Genomic DNA, 20,093 nt, shown 5'->3' with positions numbered 1-20,093 from the left:
TTGGTTGTAGAAGAGTATCCGCCTCATCAAGATCCAATCAGAAGTTGGGGAAGGCGGGGCATTGCGTGGCACGGTGAAATCAGGAAACAATTTCTCAGGTGAGTATTTTCATAACCAGAACTGAAATTATGAGGAGGAAGTCGGTGTACATGTGTGAAATCAGAAAAGGAAGTCGTGCTTTGCAGTTTCTATGGTATGATGGATATTGGGCAGGTTACAGAGGTTAAATGCGTGTAACAGTGGCACAGGTACTCCAGGGTGATTTGCTCCACCCAGGTTTACCGTGGCTGGCGTGTTTACATAGTTTGGTCATCCCCTCGATGTTGTGTGATCATATTTCCGAGGTATTTCCATGCTACTTTTCCAAAAGTGGCATTTTTTTTCTTCTTCTTCTTCTTCATTGGGTCAAGTGCACACGCTGCATAATGCAGAACAACTCCACAGAGAGTGCAGAGTTTGTGAACCCAATTTTGCAGACACCCTAATTTAAAGGACGAGGAGACAACATGATTCTGTGGGACTTGTTCTGCTTGTTGTGGAGATTACTTTAGAGGCAGAGGGCATTGTGTGGAGATGATAGTCATTGAGGGGGGGAGAAAAAAAAAAGGAATAAAATGTTAGGTCGAACTGATCCCATTCACACTTTTCAGGTCAGTGGTCAAAATGGCCATATGGCCTTCAGATCCCTGTGACAAGGATCAAGTGTCCAAATATATATCTGCTGATTACATCTCCTGAAGTGGAAAAAATGCAAATAATAAATGTATGAGCAACGTGCTTGTTTTTTTGCTTGATTAATTATGCCGTTTAATTCCAGATCCACCACGCAGCTCCGCCGTATAATTTCCCAGTGGTCTTGGCTGTTTCTTCTCTCACATGCGCTCTCTCTCTCTCTGTCTTTTTTTTTCTTCATTGCAAAATGAATCATGGATCCAACCGCCTGCACCCGGGGGAAAGCGGCGAGCTGGCGAATGGGCTGACCAATCATGAGCATCAGAGGCAGACACACAGGCGGAGAGGGCCTTTTGTTGTGCGCTGCGCTCATCAAGTTAGAAGACAACTACCGATTTAGCCCAAAGAAAATTAAAAGATGGAGTGTTAAGCGGACAAAATCACCAACTTCAGCCGGGTTTGTCGATCTGTTGTCTCTCTAGTGTGTTACATTAAACGTCCTCTTCTCTCCCCGGCGCCCTCCTGCTTATCCTATCAAGAGCGTCCACAGTGTGTTTATCTGAGTGGGTGGCGGCGTTTCAGCGCCATTCATAATGTCAACTGGGATCCTGACTGCTCTTCTATTCCCAGCCTGGCCAGCCCTCTCTCTGCCTCCTGACAGTTCCAGGTTAGCACTCTTTCGTCTCTCCCCTGGCCCTCCTCTTCTCTTCCTTCCAGCTTCCCCTCTCCCGCTCTCCCAGGGGCCCCACTGAGAATACTGCTCAGATCCAGGCCTCTGAGCCCCAAAGCCGGTCCTAATCCTCTGCATCGATCGTCCTGAGAATTTCCTCCCCAGCACAGCAGGCCGTGCTCCCCGGCGCTCCCACTCCTCTGCCCCGAGCAGCCAGCACTTCTCAGTTAGAAAGACACAGAATATAGGGCCAGGCGCATTACCTGTGTCTTTCTCAACAGATGGGTCTTGTTGATGTGATGTGTGTTATTAGGTGGTTATGGCAGGCTGCGCGTTGCTCCTGAGAGCGGCGATGTCGCTGCCTTTCCAAATTCAGTTAGACTTGGCTGTGATCGCCTCGATGAGCTCTCCTTATTTCAAGCCGAGGTGTCTATATAGCCTTTTTTTTTTTTTTTTTTTTTAATCTAACATGAGGTGCAGTCAGAAAATGGGTTTGGATCTCTTTTTCAGTGCATTTTTCTGCTCCAATACCTTCCAAAGTGGGGATACTTGTTCATAAGATAGCCTCAGTTAGAAACATTGTGGAGAAATTTTAAGTCCTCTTAAATCTAGAAAAGAGCTGTCACGTATTTCTGCTTTCAAAAAAAAGTATAATTATTAATTATGGCTCACTGAAACACTTCATATATTAATGTCAGGGTAAAGTATATTTGATCAGGTAGGTAAATGTGAAAGGGTTAACCACTGGAGACCTGCCCATGATGCACCATGCACTTCTCTCGTGTCCCTTGTGGCCTATAGCCTCAAGGGAACCTGTTGAATAAAGCAGTGTAGGAGACTGACATATAGGTGGATGGATATCGAAAAACACGCCAAGAGGGCTACATAATTGTGAAGCTTCTATTATTTTATGTCGGTATGTAGAAATATCAGACAGAGATGGTATAAACATGTGCAGTTAAATTGAAGGAAACTGCGATTTTAAAACCGTAAACTGTGTGAGGCAGAGAGGTTAACGTTTGTGTCTGCTGGTGTCATAGCTCGTCTTGTCAAGGCCTTCAGGTTTCATCATAATGAAAGAGTTGGAATCCGCCGCAGTAATATATATGTACACAGCAGCAGATAACTTCAAGATATAAAAAGGAAAACTGCAACTCAAAGAGAAATCTCAAACATAGATCTCCTGGCATGAGGATAGGCCACATTTCCATCCATCATGCTTAGGAAGATGGAGTAATGGAAGATAGTGTATGCTATACAACTCTGCAGGAAGATGAGAAAGCATCATTACTCCAGTCCTCTTGGGTAAGCTCCCAACCAACAGTCTATCCCGTGCAACATACTTGTTCATAATTTATTTACGCGGCAAGCTTCCCCTGGACTCTGCTGCGTGTCTTTTACTGCAAGTGTGGAGGATTTCGAGAGGTGTTTTCCTCTATTTCTCTCTGCTTGTGAACAAGACCACAAGGCTATGTATCCAGTGAAATAGTTGATGATTAAACCTCATACTTTATTAACATGTTTTCTGTGTGGCTGGCATGCTAACTCCATTCCAATCATGAATGAGAGATAGAAAATCTGGAACATTTGGATCCGTTAAAATGCGGCTCTACGGGCCAGTAAGAGAATCTCTGTCTGTACTGGCATTTAAGAGCCAGTGCAGATGGTAATGTATCAATACTCTTTTTAAACAGGGCTCGGAGCCACATTAGTAAATCAACCCCGGAGATATAGCTGGCAATATCTATATGCAGTCCTTCTTCGGTAAATAAATTTTGTAGAATTGTTGTTTGGCGAATTGTCACAATATACTGCAAATGCATGTTTTATCTGCAGTTGGGATTTACTGACGGGGATAAATTCACTGCTCCCTCGTGCCCCGTCTGCTCGTCTCTTTCAACCTGTTTAGTCTTTCCTCATTTGCTTTTCTTTTTTTTTTTTTATTTCTACCTGATCTGACACACACACACACACACACACACACACACACACACACACACACACACACACACACACACACACACACACACACACACACACACACACACACACACACACACACACACACACACACACACACACACACACACACACACACACACACACTATTTGTGCAGTGTTTCCCCTCCACCTCCTTACACTCTGCCCTCTATACTTCAGTGCGCTGCTCTTTCCTCTCATACCTTTCCCTCTCTGCCCTTTCCTCGCGCCCGCCTCCTTCCTTCCCTCACTCTTTCTTGCTGTTTTACCCTTGCTCTGCCTGCTCCCTTCTTGTCCGCTGCTGCCCTCCCCTCCCTCACCCTCCCCTCCTCTTCGCTCTTCGCGCTCCCTCTTTCTCTTTATTAATTTATTGGGTTGTTATTCTCCTTGCCTGGCTGTGCTAATGAAGGCAGGATGCAGATGAGGGCTAAGGTCATCTCCGTTGTGATCGACCCCACCGCCCTGCAGCATGGCACTCTGACTGGCACAGGTCAGTGGCAGCTGTCAATCAAAACGCACACGTGCACGCATACATTCACGTGCGCTCCCATACACTGTCACTAAAGGAAATGTGTATCGTATATAAAGATGACACAGCTATAGTATCGGATATTTAACCATTTTCACTTCGTCCCACCCTGTGCGTAGACACATATTTTTAGTTAAAAGCCCAGTGTCTGCGTAGGTCATAGTCCCTCCCCCCCCCCCCCCCCCCCCCCGGACTGTTTTATTCAAAGAATCTTTATAGAATTCCACAAGTTAAGCAAAATATCTGTAATGAATATACAATTTCTTTTACAACAAAACATGCAGTATAGTGAGACCTGTTACCTTAAAAATGCTCGACAGGGAGACAGTGTGCGATAACAAGATGGACTAGTTGGATGGAATAGTTTAGTTAGATTGATTAGTTTAGTTTATAAACACTCGTCTACACCACTCCAACAACTATGCAAATTTTCCTTTTTGGTTGTTTAAAACTTTGTTCCGAACTGAATCTTGACTAAGCTTAATGGTTTTTGTTTGTTTGTTTGTTTTTTTATCATGTTAGTCACAAACACTTATGAGTTGAAGATGGACTAACTTGGTTTACAGTTTACACAAACTTGTATTTGCGTTTTGAGTGAAATTTATTACTATTAAGTAGGTCCAGACGTTCGTTCATGCACACAGTCATGGTTAAGTCATTCTTCAAGATAAACAAGCAGCTGGAGTTAGTGCTTCTTTTTTTTGTAAATATCACGAAAAACCTAAGACAATCCGTGTTATTTAGCAAGTGTAGGCTCACATGGCTACCTGTTGGCTGTCAGCCTGTTGAAAATGTCTTTGAACCTGAACACCTCACAGAAGCTGAAGGTCAGAGGCTTTAATTTTACTCTCTGCTTTTGTGCTTTTCATGGTATGCATGGCATTGTGATATCTCAGGAATGCATTGATGGGATTTTTATTTTCTTTTTCAAATCTGGCACACTTGTTATTCTCACTCATGAAGGACCTGATGTGGTTTCAGGAGCCGAAGGCCTGAAGCTTTGTCCCACTGTTGTGAATGCAGGATCTCAGGCAGGCCTGTTATTGAATTTCCCAGCTGCCTTCATTATATAATTTGTAATTCTGTACACATATTTTGATTCAACTTTGATTCTTGGTGGGAAATGCCGCAATGAGCATGTTACTATGCTACAATTATCATTCACTTGGACTTTGCAATTTGAGAAAAATATCTAATTGTGTTTTATCTGACTGAAAGAAAAACCTTTACATATCAATACTTTGCAATGTATCCTTGTCCTTTCATTTGTCAGGGTTTTTTTTTTTGCTTCAAAGATCCACTCACAGTGATGTTTGGAAGGTATTTTCTGAAACCTGAAAAGATAAGAAAAAGTTTTTTTGGGGTGGGGATATTGATGCAAAATTGATGAAAATCCTTACCCTAACCTACCTTTAAGTAAACACTGACTTTAAGATAAGCTGCATTAAAAAAAATAACTGTCGAAAAGCCACATTACATACATATTCTATACAGGGAGGAGTATCTTGTTTCCATGACAACGAGACGTGACGACACAAAGAGCATCAAGGTCACACATTTTTTGTCGCCTTTATGCAGCATTTTTGTAAAGCGTATGTTTTTTGTTTTTTTTTAAAGAATTGCAGCCTTTACAAGGAGCAGATCGCAGAGTCTCACATCGCACTTTGACCTCATTTATGATGAATCACCTCGCCTTAAAATTAGCATTTAGCTAAACGAATAATTGTCCGGCCTTATCAATCACTGTGAAATCCGTTTGCAAAACGGCCTGTTACGTAATAACTATTTTAAAACATAAATAAAACATTGTTACATTTAATTTGTGACGCTTGTCTCTCCTCCAAATCTATCTATACAAGTTATGCTCCCCTTCCTTCCCACCAACATACACACACACAGGCAATCTTTCATTGATCCCATTCTCAAGCAGGTGTTTACAGGTTATAAGTGTCTCATCCCTGTCATGTTGTTCACTGGCCTTGACATGGTCGAGCCCTTTAGACGTCTCTTCCATGCATCCATATCTCAGCACTTTTAGCATTTTACAACCCCTGCGCCTCATCACAGCGTGTCGTGTGCGTGTGTGTGTGTGTGTGTGTGTGTGTGTGTGTGTGTGTGCGTGCGTGCGTGCGTGTGTGCACGAGAGGGAGAGGGTGTGTGTGTATGTTTGAATATGCGCTCTGCATTCAGACATCTTGTAGGCATGTTGTTCGTTGTTATTGTTGTGGGTTTATTTGTGTGCTCAGCCATGTTCTTGAGTGTGTTCACCTGCATCTGGGCGTGTGAGAGTGTGCATGAGCGCACAGTAGACACACACACATACATACACACGCGCACACACACACACACACATATCTCTATTAGCAGTATAGTAGTGTTAACAGTGTTATGCCATGCGTGAACCTCCCCACCTTTCCCTCATATCTATGCAAAGCTGGGGTCCTGTCAATCAGTCACCTTGGTGACATAGAGCCCCACCTCCCCAATTAGAGCTGACAGGGCAGGATTAGGAGGGGGGCGGGCCCCCGCCGACCTGCCTACGTGTCAATCACGCGCCGGGCATCCACACGCCTGTTTACTGTCAGATCCCATCTCCGTCTGTCAGACTGCACGGCAACCGTCGCCCAGGGAGGAGGGGAGGAGGGCGGTGGGAGACGGAGAGAGGGGGGAGGAGGAGATCTGATCGGAATTAACTATGCTTCTCCCCACAGACCGGCCGTGCTTTTAATTCATGAAAGGGATGAGAGGAAAGTGGGAAGAGAGAGGGAGTGATAGAGGGAGGAGAGCATTTAAAACCCAGAGCAGGGCCTTCTTTAGAAGTTTTCAGAGTGATGTTTCTTCTCTCCCTGACAATCACTTTTCTTCTCTCACTAACTCTCCCTCCTGTCTTCCTCTCTCACTGAGACTTCTTTCGGAGGTGTACTCTACCTTAACGCCACCATCAACGGCCTCCCTCTCCTTTGAAGTTGTTATTTGACCCTGGGTGTTTTTAAGTAGCACAAATATGTATTTGTGTTAGTTTTTTTTTTTCTTCTTTTTTTTTCCCCGAGTTAGAGTTAAGGTCAATTTATTTAGTTCTGCACATGCTCATGCAAATTTATGTCTCTGTTTCAGTACGTGTCGGGGGGTTAGGGTCCTGCCTACACTCCTACAGTATGTGAATACATAATGCCGTTCTGTTGCTCACACTGTGCACTCTAAAGCAGTGTCATGTGTGCAGAGTTCACACAGTACTAATGGGAGTGTGTTTGTGTGTATCCTCGGCTCCGTGGTCGGTCGGTGGGTTGTGTGCATTTCTTCTTTTTCAGGGTCTCTGGTGGTGGACAACTTTGACCTCGGTGCCCCTTCTCTAATCCTTTAGCAAATGAGGGCTGTGTTGGGCTGAAGGGGGTGTTTGGGGGTCTGCGCCAAGCCACAGTTTTAGGATTAGAGGAGCAGAGGGAAGGTCTTGGGGTTATGCAGGATGAAGACGAGGGAAACAATGGCTAGTAAGGGAGGAAAAGGAAGGATATTGTCAGGACTCTTTAGGTCACCAGTGGTCTCATTACCTCACTGAAAGAGGTTCCCTTTTCTTTTTTCTTTAAAAAAAATAAAACTATTATTGCTTCATTTTTATTTTTTAAGTTAGCAGGTTTACATTGTAGTTCAGGCTGCAGCATGGCGGAGTGCTAAGCACTCTCTCCTCATAGCAAGGATTCTCCCCTGCTGGAGTCCGTGTTGGGTATTTAGGGCTGCTCTGTGTGGAATTTGCATGTTTCAAAAAAAATTGTCCCTAAAAGTGAATTTCTGTGTTTTTGTTTGCTCTGTGATCCAGTGACCTTGTCTTCAGTTGGGCTCAACCCTATCCTGCTCCACCCTGAGCGGGTGGGAAGAAAGACGATGGACAATGCACTGAGCACATACTGACATTGACAGAAAGTTAGACCAGAGACTTGAAGTGAGTTTTTTTTGGGGGGGCGATTTAAAAAAAAAAAAAAAAAAAAAAAACCTTCACTCAAGATATTGTATGTTTCAGTGCAAATGATCTTCTATGTTTTAACTTGATTGGAGATTTTTTTTCTACATATTTGAGTCATATTTGTGACATATTTCAGACATGATTGCTATCCAATTCTTAGAATATTAGTTTATGTTAAGGACAACTGCATATACACTTACTTAAAAGGTAAAAAACTTTTAAGCTCTTAAGCAATCCTGGAAAAATTAATAACGTCAATTTTTTTTGACCTGTCACATCTCATGATTTATACTTCAATTCAGGCTTCTCAAGGCACTTTTGGCACTTTTACATCCCATAACTTACATGGGGAAAGCAAAAATTCTATAATGTTATAAGAAATCTGATATTTTTTCTTTCATTTCTAATACTTAAAAAAAAGATCCTATCAAGCAGCAATGTTGCGATAGATTGATGGTTTGTGCAACCATAGAAGAGGCATGAGCTTGTTGTACCTGTAGTTATGTCTAATTCATGATCTCTTTTGCATCGTGCCTATATGATTGTCAGGGTGAATTAATAAATGTCAGTTCATTTTGAACAAGCCGTTTGCCAGCTCCTCTGCGGTATGACGTTGACAGGTGTACATGTACCATGTGCCATTTGTGCTGATACCCCGACGTGCTCAGGATTTGTCGGTACCAGACATGTGTTGTACATGTTTGTTGGTATATGTGTCTGTCTGTGGGTGTGTGTGTGTGCGTGTCTGTGTGTGAGTGTGTGTTTGCATTAGAGATGCGTTGCAGGGTTGTGTCTGAGACGCAGCTCAGGTGTCTGTTGGTGTCTGTTGAACGACCTCGCTGCAGGGAACAGGCTATCAGGCTGAGAGGGAGGCTATCATGTTAATTACTTTACACACACCCTGCCAGCCAAGCGTTGCAACACAACTGCTACACACACAAACACACACACACACACACACACACACACACACACACACACACACACACACACAGCGTGGACACACTGAAACGCACACTGATACATGCAAAATCATCCGTCCTTCTTTCATTTTGTCGTTTCTCTGTCTTCCCACTCTCGCCGTTTGAAGGCCTTGGACATCAATTCCCTTTTGCTCTCAAGAAAGATTGTTTTATATTCTAATCAATTCAACTCCGTCCTGTGAAATTAATTGACATTCATTCAATGATTTTAAATTCCTGCGAGGCTGTTCTTTTGTTTCAGCCTGTCAGTGAGCTGCAAGTGAGATCGGGCTAAATGTTTTGTCATCTCACACTCTGGGGTAAGCTGCTCCAAAGCATGAGCCTGAGGTCAGCTTAACCTCTTTGCAGTCTCTTCTCTCGTCTTTACAGCTCGTGAAATGGAGGCGGCAGAGGTGGGGGTGGGTGGGGTGCTGGGGTTGCGATACAGATTCATGATCAGAAACTTGGGTGAAGCTCATTCTTCTGTGGCAGCCTTCATATGTCTCCACAGGACCATTTTTCTCTTCAGAATCATGTCAGGGGTTTGATAGGAGGAGTCCGGTGCTCTCGGGCCGGGGAAACAGAGGCGTGGTATTGGTTGGGGCAGGTTGATGCCTTTAGTTAAATGATACTGGCACGCAGAGGGATTGCTTTGGGAAGTTGTCATCCATCATGATTTTAGACCGACTCAAAGCAGCACTTGTGCTTTTGGGGTTATGGTCTGGGATCTGTGATTGATGTGAAGTGGATGCGTGTAAGGAGTGTAAAAGACACTGTGTGTATCTGATTGCTCCAAACAAGCAACGATTGGTCTGTAGTTAGGACTCTTCCCTTTGGAGAAGTTTAATATTCTCTTCAATCTCTTTGTTTGCTTGGTGAAGGAAGCAATTGGGGACTCAAAATCAGATCATAATGATGGGGGCAATATGTTTCGAATGCTGCCATGTGTCGATAACTCCTGACTCATTTCATGACTTTAGTTTATTTTGTGAGTGTGCACTTGCCTGGATATACCCCAGTATACATGGTTGTTCTACTTTAACCTGAAGCATTTTGTCTTTCTTTACTTTCCTGATGCTTCTCTCTTGGGCTGAGCATCACCTAAGTTAATTCTTCAATTAATGTGATCCCAATGTTCAAGCGAGATCATGGAGTGGGCCCTCTCAATCGATGTCCAATTAGAGAGACTCCCTGCGAAGGCCAGGACTGACCGCTACAGTTGCTTTCAGAGACCAGAAGGTGTCGCGGGGTCGTGAGTTGAAGGTAGAGGTTTAGAGGAGCTGCTGGAAAACGGATGGAAGGGGGGGGGGTGACCATTAAAGAGAGATGAAAAGATGCTGAGAAGAATACATTGGAGGTTTGTAAGTGGGTGGAGGTGAAGAGGGAGCATCGGGGTCTGAGGAGGTGGGGTATAGATGTTAGATGCTCAATCAAGCCGTGTGAGGACAGTGTAATTAATCCATTGAAGATGTCTGATTGCAGATGACTTTGGGAATACCGGAGTGGTGGCGATGCCTGAGGGAAGGGGGAGGGCAGCAACAAGATGGATGCAGGGATGCGGGCAGAGGAAAAGCGGAAGGGCAAACATAGGGAGAGAGTGAGATTAATTGAGACAAGGGAGATACAGTAGCTTTTAAATGAGAAGGATGAGTTTCAGTGACAATGTAGAAAAGGAGGAAAAAAACGAAGGGATTGATCATGTCTGGGTGAGGTGGAGCCATCACTCATCGCTCTGTTGGGATAAAGACCTCCACCAGAAGTCACATGTATGTTAAGAAAGGAAATGCACAGTTGCCAAGTCTTCCTATAGGGCTTCTCGCTGCTAAAACACTTTCCCACCAGACAAATGGTTGTCTATTCTGTTCCAATGCTAATATGCTTTTAAGGTACTATTAGCTGGCAGAGGTTTACTTTTATTTAATGGACTATTAATTTGTTTGAATGCATTTTGTCTCTGTGGTTACAGTATGAAGTTGGCTTGGCTTGAATATAGCTTCTGCACAGCACGTGATATACTTACCCACAGCTAAGCCTTCATAATCTAATTAAATTTGATAAAGCTGAGTAATCATCAGAGTATTATGGGGAGTACTCATCCAACTGATATAGTGATTTTGTGCTGCTGTGACTGAATGCTTTTATTAACGATTCTTTTTTTCCGATGATGTCAGATTATGTTTTAAAATGCATTCACTTTGTTGCTGTATGTCGGTGGTGGCAAAGCAGAAATTGATTGTTTTCTGAAAGACAGTGATAGACGACAGTTTTGGATTATAATGCAGGATTTGATTGTGTCTTAAAATACAGTAAGAGGGGTTTGCAGGCTGCCATGGTTGTGGTCTTGTGAACTCTGACAACTTGAGATAATCTTTAGGAAAGCAGCAGAAAATGACATGGCAAAGTGACACCAGTGTTGCATCAAATCAAGAGTTTGCATTTTATAAAAGAGCAACAATAATGGAACACATTCACGTTCTCCGGCTACTGTCATTGAAATGCGTCGACAAAACCTGCTTGTTTCTTGATTTGTTTTCTTCATTGATTTCCCGACGGTACCAAGGGCATGTTTAGCTGACACACAGGATAATGTTGTTCTTGAGTATGAGAGTAGGTTATTGTCAACTTCGATTCACTGAATAACAACCGAGTGCAGCCAAACTTCCTGTCATACCAAAGTTTATGAAATCCAGATTTCATGTGTCGTAAGGAATAAACTTATAAAACAGATAAATTCGAACCGTCTGTAGGAGCTTTTGAGAAAAACAATGTGGCTGACAGGATTTCAGGTTGCAATTTTTCTGACAACGTTTCAGTTCCAGAAGATTGTCAAGATATACGTAGATTGTTCCTTGATGATGAAACTCAGAAAAACTTTAAAATTGTCACTTGTAATAAGTGATTGATATTCACAGTTTAGATTCTGTGTTGTTTTCCAATGTTGTATCCTGGTTATTGTTTGTTTACTCATATAATGACGCATCCTGTGACCTTTTATGTTGTGATATTCCGTGTTGAACATAAATCAGCAAAATGGATTTCAAATGAAACAATTGCTTTCTCATTACAGGTGCTTTCAGCTTTCATTTACTTATTTATGCTCATGTGAAATGAACTTGTTAACAGTGTTGCCATATGTACTTGAGAGCAAAGCACCACCATCAGACACATTTTAACCTCTCATCATAAATGTTGTGAATCTAGTGTTGCTGGTAGCACATTGGAAAATACTGAATCTGCGAATATGTTAAAAAAAGGATATCTGCTGATATAAAATGCAATGAATGGAGCTTATTAATGTATTAATGTATTAGTCTCATAGAAATCGCAGTCAACAAAGTAAACCCTCAAGTCAACATTCGTACTCTGAACTAGACCTTCTCATTGGAATAAAGCTCTCATGGTTGCTTCTATTACGTCATGTACTTCCAGACTGTTGGCTCCACGCTCTTGATGATGTCCGTTAATACAAGAAAACGTCCTCTTTGAGGTTGTTCTGTCTGTTATGGGTGGGACATTTTTTTCCTTATCTCTTCAGTCTAATATCCTCTCAGCTGCAGTGTCTCCAAAGCTTCAGTGCATCCATTTCCACTATGTGTGTGTTTGAGTAGAGTTTTGTCTTTAACAAGGGGAATGCACAATCAGTTGGATAGATGAACCTGGTCACTGCATTTTTGATTATTTTATTTAAAGAAGTTATAATCCCTGGCTTATTTATCTGATACCGACATAAATACTCTGAAATATCCACATTTACGTCTGAAGGTCAGCATTTGAACCTCATTTAAAATCCAATTTGTCGTCCGCAAACCTAAACCCCGTGCATTTGTCTGCCGACTGTCAGCTAAAGCAGCGGATGAACATTTCTTTTCCTCCAAACACTTGAGCGTCTGAGACAGAATGAAAATTCCTGTTGTGGTTTGGGCGTACTTGCCCATTTTCCTTTCCGTATTCATTCACAGCCAGAGTTACATTTAATTATTAATGCAAAAAATGTAACCTTTAATACATTCAATGAATAATTGAAAATGAACATGATACTATTTATCGAATTGCTTTTTATGTATTTGCATTCATGGAGTGGCCAAGATTTAATAAAATCACCATGGCAACAAAGGGGGGGGGGGGGTGGGGGGGGGGGGCTTTTTTTTTTAACTGAACAGCAAAACTGACCTGTTTGACACGATTCACATTTGTGTGACTCAGTGACTTTTCCAAAAACAAAACAACACAACTTGCAAAGTGCAAAAAACAAAACAAAAAAAAAACTGGGCAGTTGTGGAAATGTGTCTTTAAAACAAGAATGCTTTCTAAAACAGAGGCGTTACCGGCGAACCAAATGTTAAGTAAATACACGGAAGAAAGATCAGACCACTTGTGCACAGCTTTTGAAGGAAATTAAGCATTGAGGTTGTTCCAGACATCTTTGAGAATAGAACACAGATCATCTGTTGTAGTAGGTCTGATAAGATCCTTCTCTCTTTCCCAGACTCCGCCCTGTTGAGATCAACCCTCTGTGAATACCACAGTCACTTCCACAAACCAGAATGTTAATGATAGCTTGTTATGACATTGGCAGTATGTTAGGGTTTACTGATTGTTTTACTGGCTGTATGTACTGTAAGTGGCCCTCTCAGGCCATGCCTAGAAGTTGTATACACAACTGTCCGTATCTCAGTCCAGGGAGTGCGGGGGTCACATGATATAAAACGATGAAAGAAAACGGGCGCAAATTAGGAATCATTGAAAGGGACATAAACAGAAAGATGACAGAGCGTGATAGAGTGATAGGGAGATACAAAAGGACTGCGAGGAGAAAATTGTCCAGAGTGGAGAAAAACGGTGACAGGCAGTGGCAGAGTGGAGGGAGGAATGTAAAAGACAGACCTGAAAAAGAGCGAGGGAGAGAGAGAGACAGGCAGAGACAGACAGAAGGAGAGATAGACAGTGACAGAGGGAGAGATAGACGAGCTGTGTGAGGATGCAGAGAGTGTCCCCCTCTCTCGGCTGCTGCCAGAGGCAAACAGACAGCCTCTCTGCTGGTGGAATGCTAATGCAACAAGCTGCTCCTCTCTTGTCTTCCCGCCCTTCTTTACCTTTCTTCTTCTTTAACTCTCCTCTGTGTAGAAAGTTTAGAGACGATAGACAAAAGCATCGACTTTGATAATGGAGACCCCGACTCTTTCATAGCTGTTGCGCTCTTCAGATCCGTTGGTTTACGGCAAATAAATAAATAAATGAGTCGTGGCATTGAAAAGTACTGTAAGTTGGTTGTATGTGAATGCGTCTGTTTGTGGAGAATCTTAGATTATTTATTATTTGACCTCTCCCCGCTCCTCGCCACCCTTAAGTCTTACACTGACATGCTGTTTGTCTACAGCTCAGTAGCTATGGATACCGTAGTGTCAGTGGGGGGGGGGGGGGGTCGCCATGTCAGGGGCCAATCACAGGTCAGTCAGTCGACCTCTGTCTGTCTGTGTCACAGTCGGCTGACCTCTGACCCTCCGGCTTCAACATCAGCCTGACCGCGAGACACAAAGCAGTTGTTCTGAGATGATAAACGTCTCCTGGCTCTATCGTCCGCTCAGGTCTTCCTCCATCCTTTAAGACATTCACATCACATGCGAAGAAAGGCGATGGTTATTTCTTTTCCTGCTGAACTCCACTGCATTTTCCCGCCGTGGCGACAGTCATCAGTTCTCAACTTCAGGCAGGACATAACCTTGAGTGGAGCAAGGCGGTTTAGCGTGCCCCCCACCCCACACCCCACCCCACCACCCCTACATCACATCGCTAACCCTCCCAGTCCATCCGCCTGTGTGTCTGTCTGTCTGTCTGCATGCGTGGAGATGGCAGTTTCTGAGAAATGGTGGCACATTCTGAAGTGTGATCCATTAAGATAGCGGTGAGGTTCTCAGTCCTGCTCTTATGCACGCACACACACACACACACACACACACACACACACACACACACACACACACACACACACACACACACACACACACACACACACACACACACACACGCACACACATGCACACACTGCTACAAATGTACAGGGTGCAACAAACATGAGCACGAGCAAACACACAAAACTGTGTGCACATGTACACAAAGAAACAGATCTGTCTTCTCTACACACACACACACACACATACACACACACACACACACACACACACACACACACACACACACACACACACACACACACACACACACACACACACACACACACACACACACACACACACACACACACCCAGCAGTCTCTTGACATGCACTTGCTTGGTTGACGAGTCATCTCAGATAAGCTTGAGTGGCAGGTTGGGAGTGTTGACTACCAGTGTGTATAGAACACACTGCAGATATCGCCACCTTATGATTATTGTGTAGTATTCATTTCATCAGATTTGTATTATTTACTTCTAAAATAACAAGAATCAATTTTCTAACAGATATGGAGGAGATTATTTTTCTTTCCTCATTTTGCTCTTCCCGTTGAGTACATCTTGTATCTGGGACTACTTTTTTTCTTTCTTTTTTTTTTTTTTGCCTCCCTCTGTTTCATTTTGGTTGTTAATTTCCCTGCCACCTTTTTCTATCTCTGTTCAAACATATTGCACTGCCTCTGTCATCTAGAGAGAATCTTGTCAGTTTTTTGGCAGCAGATGTATGTTCAAGCTATATTTTGAGGATTCAGGCCTTGTATACCCGCTCGCTTACACCCCCCTCCTCCTCCCACTCCCTCTATCCCCAGGCCTCCCTGTGCTCCATTCCTCTATTTTCTTATCTTCTTTCTTCTCTTACTTGCTCCTCTATGTCATTGCCAAATCTCTCCTGTCTGCTCTTCTCTGTCTTCTCCTCTCCCTCTCTCCCACCTCTCTCCATTTCTTTTACGCACCCTCTTCTCTCTCTATCAGTCTCTCTATTCTGTGACTGCTCTGGCTGGTCCCCCTGTGGCACACCGTGTCGTGTCCCTAATTTATTTATAATTAGTGCTCTTTGTCGGGATGCGCAGGGAATGTTAAAGTACACGCCACCTCGCTCTGAGTACAAATGGGCTGGTGTTCCTCCATCCTTTCTGCCCATCCCAACTGCCCAGCCGACACGGCCACTGGGATGGACAGGCCTTACATCCCAAGCCCAGATAGACACTTAAAATCATAACGACTCTGAAGAGAAAGAAGCTGGAAGAGGTCTCTGTTATATCAGGTAATCTCTGTCTGAGGGTGAACGTTAACATTTTTAAAGAGATGTAAAATCATCCGAGAACGACTTGTCACGTAGAAATAAACAGACTTCTGCAATGTAATGAAGGAAAATGATTGTTTCAGTTTAGCACAGTTGAAACGGCGTGAAATGGCTTCTGGCTCATATTAAGGAAATAAGACGAAAATGACTTAATAAGAGGGAGGGTTTACATGCTGACTGACACCTGCTGGGATACAGATACACATTGTCAGTGCAGTCACCTGTGCAGCGCCTGAATGCAAAACAGAATAACAAGATGGGACAACATGTAATCTGAAAGTGTAATTTATTAAACATCCTGTTGAATTTTAATGGCCATCACTTGTAAAGTTGACTTGTTTTGGGGATTCGAGGTGCAGTTAAAAAAAAAAAAAAGGTGAGTTTTTTTTTTTTATCACATTACATTACTGTCAACAATGTCGTCACATGTAACGTACATGACCAGAAATGACGGCACTGACAGGAGCGTGTGTGTGTGTGTGTGTGTGTGTGTGTGTGTGTGTGTGTGTGTGTGTGTGTGTGTGTGTGTGTGTGTGTGTGTGTGTGTGTGTGTGTGTGTGTGTGTGTGTGTGTGTGTGTGTGTGTGTGTGTGTGAGATCAGCCAGGAAGAGCGTTTGTCCTTGGGCTGAGAGGGCACCTGGCTCCTCTTCCTGTCCTTGTGATCTCTCTGTTCCCCCTCTCTCGTGCCGCTCTATCTTTTCTCTATCTGTCTGTTCCTCTCTTCTCCCAGCTCGAATCCCTTCATCCTCCCATCTCGCGCTTTCCCTCTCCTCTGCCCAAGGCAATGCCGTCCTGCAGGCTTTGATCAGGGGGCCAGGGAGGAGAGAGGAAGTGGGTCAGAAAGTTGTGCTGGAGACTGCAGGAGAACAAGGCTGGAATATCGAGTAGGTGAGGCTGGGAGAGGGAGAGGGAGAGGGAGAGGGAGAGAGAGAGAGAGAGAGAGAGATGAGGGGTAATCTAGTGAGAAAGTGATGGAGCGAGAAAGGGTGAGATAGTTGGGGGGGTAAGAGGGAGGATTGGGGAAAGGGGAGGGGAGGAGGGGTGAAATGGGGCAACCGTGAGAGGGAGGGAGGGAAGGGAGGGGGGCTGCCTGAACTAAACGAGTAGAAGGAGATAAAAAGAAAATGAAGAAAGCAACAGGAGGAGATAGAGGAGAAGGACGTGGGAAAGAAGAGGTGTCTTCATTTACCAGGAGGGGAAAAAAAGACAACACATTTGTCTTGAACGTGACGCTCAGCATTTAAACAGCAGGTTGGAGGATAAGGCCCTGTTTTAACTAATCTACACAGTGCAGGACAGATAGTTGAGCTCTCAGTGTGTGTGTGTGTGCGTGTGTGTGTGTGTGTGTGTGTGTGTGTGTGTGTGTGTGTGTGTGTGTGTGTGTGCGTGTGTGTGTGTGTGTGTGTGTGTGTGTGTGTGTGTGTGCGCGCGCCTGCGTGGCAGTATAGCCCTGACTTTGGCTCTTTGTTTTTCCCTTTTTTTTTTTTGAATAGATCATTAAGATGCGTGGTTTATTAATATTCAGATCAAAGCATTAATATTCGCGGAGTGTTTCTGCTCTCCTTGTGTCGTCAGCTCACCTGGGACTGGGGAGGGCAGAGGCGGGGGGGGGCGGGGGGGTAGGGGAGCGAGGAAGGGGCAGGTATGGGAAGGGCTGGGAGAAGAGGGAGGGGGGGGGACTTTAAGGGGTAAATGAGGGAGGAGAAAGACAAGACGATGGCAAACGGGGTGACAAAGTAGAAGCAATGATTGATGATTGAGTGAGACTTGACGGAGATGAGGGGAGCAGAAGGTACAGTGGAGGTCCTGCGAGGGGTCGAGTGTATTGTGATGGACAATCTGGCCATGTGCGGCTTTGGGGCGGGGGTTGGAAGGTTGGGGTGTTTGGAGGGTCTGCCGTAGGGACTGTGAGGTGAGAGGGGTGAGGGATTTTAGCCTAGAGATTGGAAGCTGTGGGGTTTTAGTTTTGGAGTAATTGGGCCAATGGGAGGCAAATCATAAAGCACACAGAAAAAGAAAAAAAACACACACACAAACACACATGCATAACACAAGCACACACACTTGCATATTAAAAACACAGAAATGCACATTTTCATTGCACTTTGTTACATTTATATATTTCAAACATTCACCTTTCTGTTTACATATTCGTGTTCACGCACATGTTATTTACTAGAATAACTTACAAACACTATAATCATTGACCACCGGTGCACAAACTATTTTTGCATTCATGAACACATTAACGCACGCAGAACACAGGAATCTCTTATGCACACAGGCAGTTTCGAATATTAATGTATGATTGCAACAAATATTTCTTTTTTTGTCTTTTCTTGTGAAAATATTGAAAAATAAACAAAGACAACCTCTCCTTGCACACTTTGTCACTCTTTGACATCCAAAAATCAGGGACTGTAGTTTTATTTGTGGTTAATAAATGAACTATTAATTGATTATCAGACATAATCAAGTGTTGTCAGGTGATTTAATCAGCTATTGATTGATTCCTTTAACGCCTACACAGTCATCTGAGCACACTCTTTATTATCTCCTGTATGCACACACACACGCACACACACACACACACACAACCAAAAACACACACACATGCGCACACTGACACACAGCAAACCACTCCAGTCAGTTACAGATACACTCGGGCATGCACAAAAGCGGACAGCAAATTAAAGTGGTAATTACTTTTAAGCCCAGAAAGGTGAAGGATTGTATGGCAGGGAGCAATGGGTCACTGTTGAATAGAGAATAGCGGAGCCGGCAGACAGTGTGAGAGGCAGATATGCATCTCAATGAAATATGGAGGAGCATACTCTACAAAAGGCAAAATGGCTCCTTAATGGCCACATGCGCTCAAAGAATTATTGTCTGATAGATTGGGAATATTATCTACTCTGTGGCAGTTATCTTTAAACAGCGCTTTATGCTTATCGTCCACGTGAGTTCCTTCAGTGGAGGATAATGCAGCTTGACAGAGTCTCTTATTAGTGTAACAAATACACTTCAACACAAATAAATTGGTCAAGTTTCGTTAAAAAAACATGAAATAGTGAAACCAGGGGATCCCACAGTGGTAAAGTGTACTAAAACCTCTCCAGTGAGAATATTTGCTTCCCATGCGGAGTTTGCATTTTCTTCCCATGCATCTCTTTATCTCCAGGTACCAAATTCATGGTGAATTTTAAATTGGCAACCCGTCCAACCCTCTCCCATAGTCAGCAATCAGAAAGCAGGATACGTTGCATAAAGTGTTAAAAAAAAAAATGGATGCATGGAATCAGAAAACATCTCTATTTGCTTATTAGAAAACAAACTGCAGCCTAATTATTCAAAACTTCGAACAAGACGAGGTTGGATAAGTTAAACTTTTGGTTTTCATTGTGCGGTCCATACTTTGAGACGCTGTATGCTAAAATGAAATTTCAATATTTATATGTCTGATGTAGCCAGGCTTTATTTTTGGACGTATTTCAGCAGCGCAACTTCATTTTCATTCACTGCACAAACACCAGTGTGTTTAAGCTGTAAAGACTCACCATTTTTACTTCCTAAGGAAACAGAAACATAGTGTGTCGGGTCAGAGGACACATTAGAAATCTCATCAGTCCTTAACATAAAACTGCCACATGTTCCCCCCCATTGTTAAGTGACCTCCGCTTAAACAGAAGCTATAAGTTCTCAGTTTTTCTGTTTGTGTTTGAGTAAATAGTGTTCACCTTTGATCCCTGAGTGTTGCAGAGAAAAACTTGATTTACTCCAGAACTTTTGACTCTCTGTAAATCTGACTGTGACGTCAGTTCTGCCCCTTCAGGATGGACATTTATGCACAACAATATGAATCCACCATTATTCTTTGCCTGCTTGAGGTGCGTCACGTTCAGCCTTTTCTCTTTAACTTCCATATTTAAACCTTTCATTTATTCCCATTCCTATCCTTTCCTCAACTCACAGGATCTGGCATACGTACATCTCATAACCATCCTGCCTGGAGCGTTTATGATAAAATGCAGAACCTTCGCTCATATACATTATTGTCACAGTGGCCCC

Source organism: Blennius ocellaris, assembly GCF_963422515.1.
Source record: "Blennius ocellaris genome assembly, chromosome: 2".
NCBI classification, from domain to species: Eukaryota; Metazoa; Chordata; class Actinopteri; order Blenniiformes; family Blenniidae; genus Blennius; species Blennius ocellaris.
Note: the sequence above shows the minus strand (reverse complement) of the source record.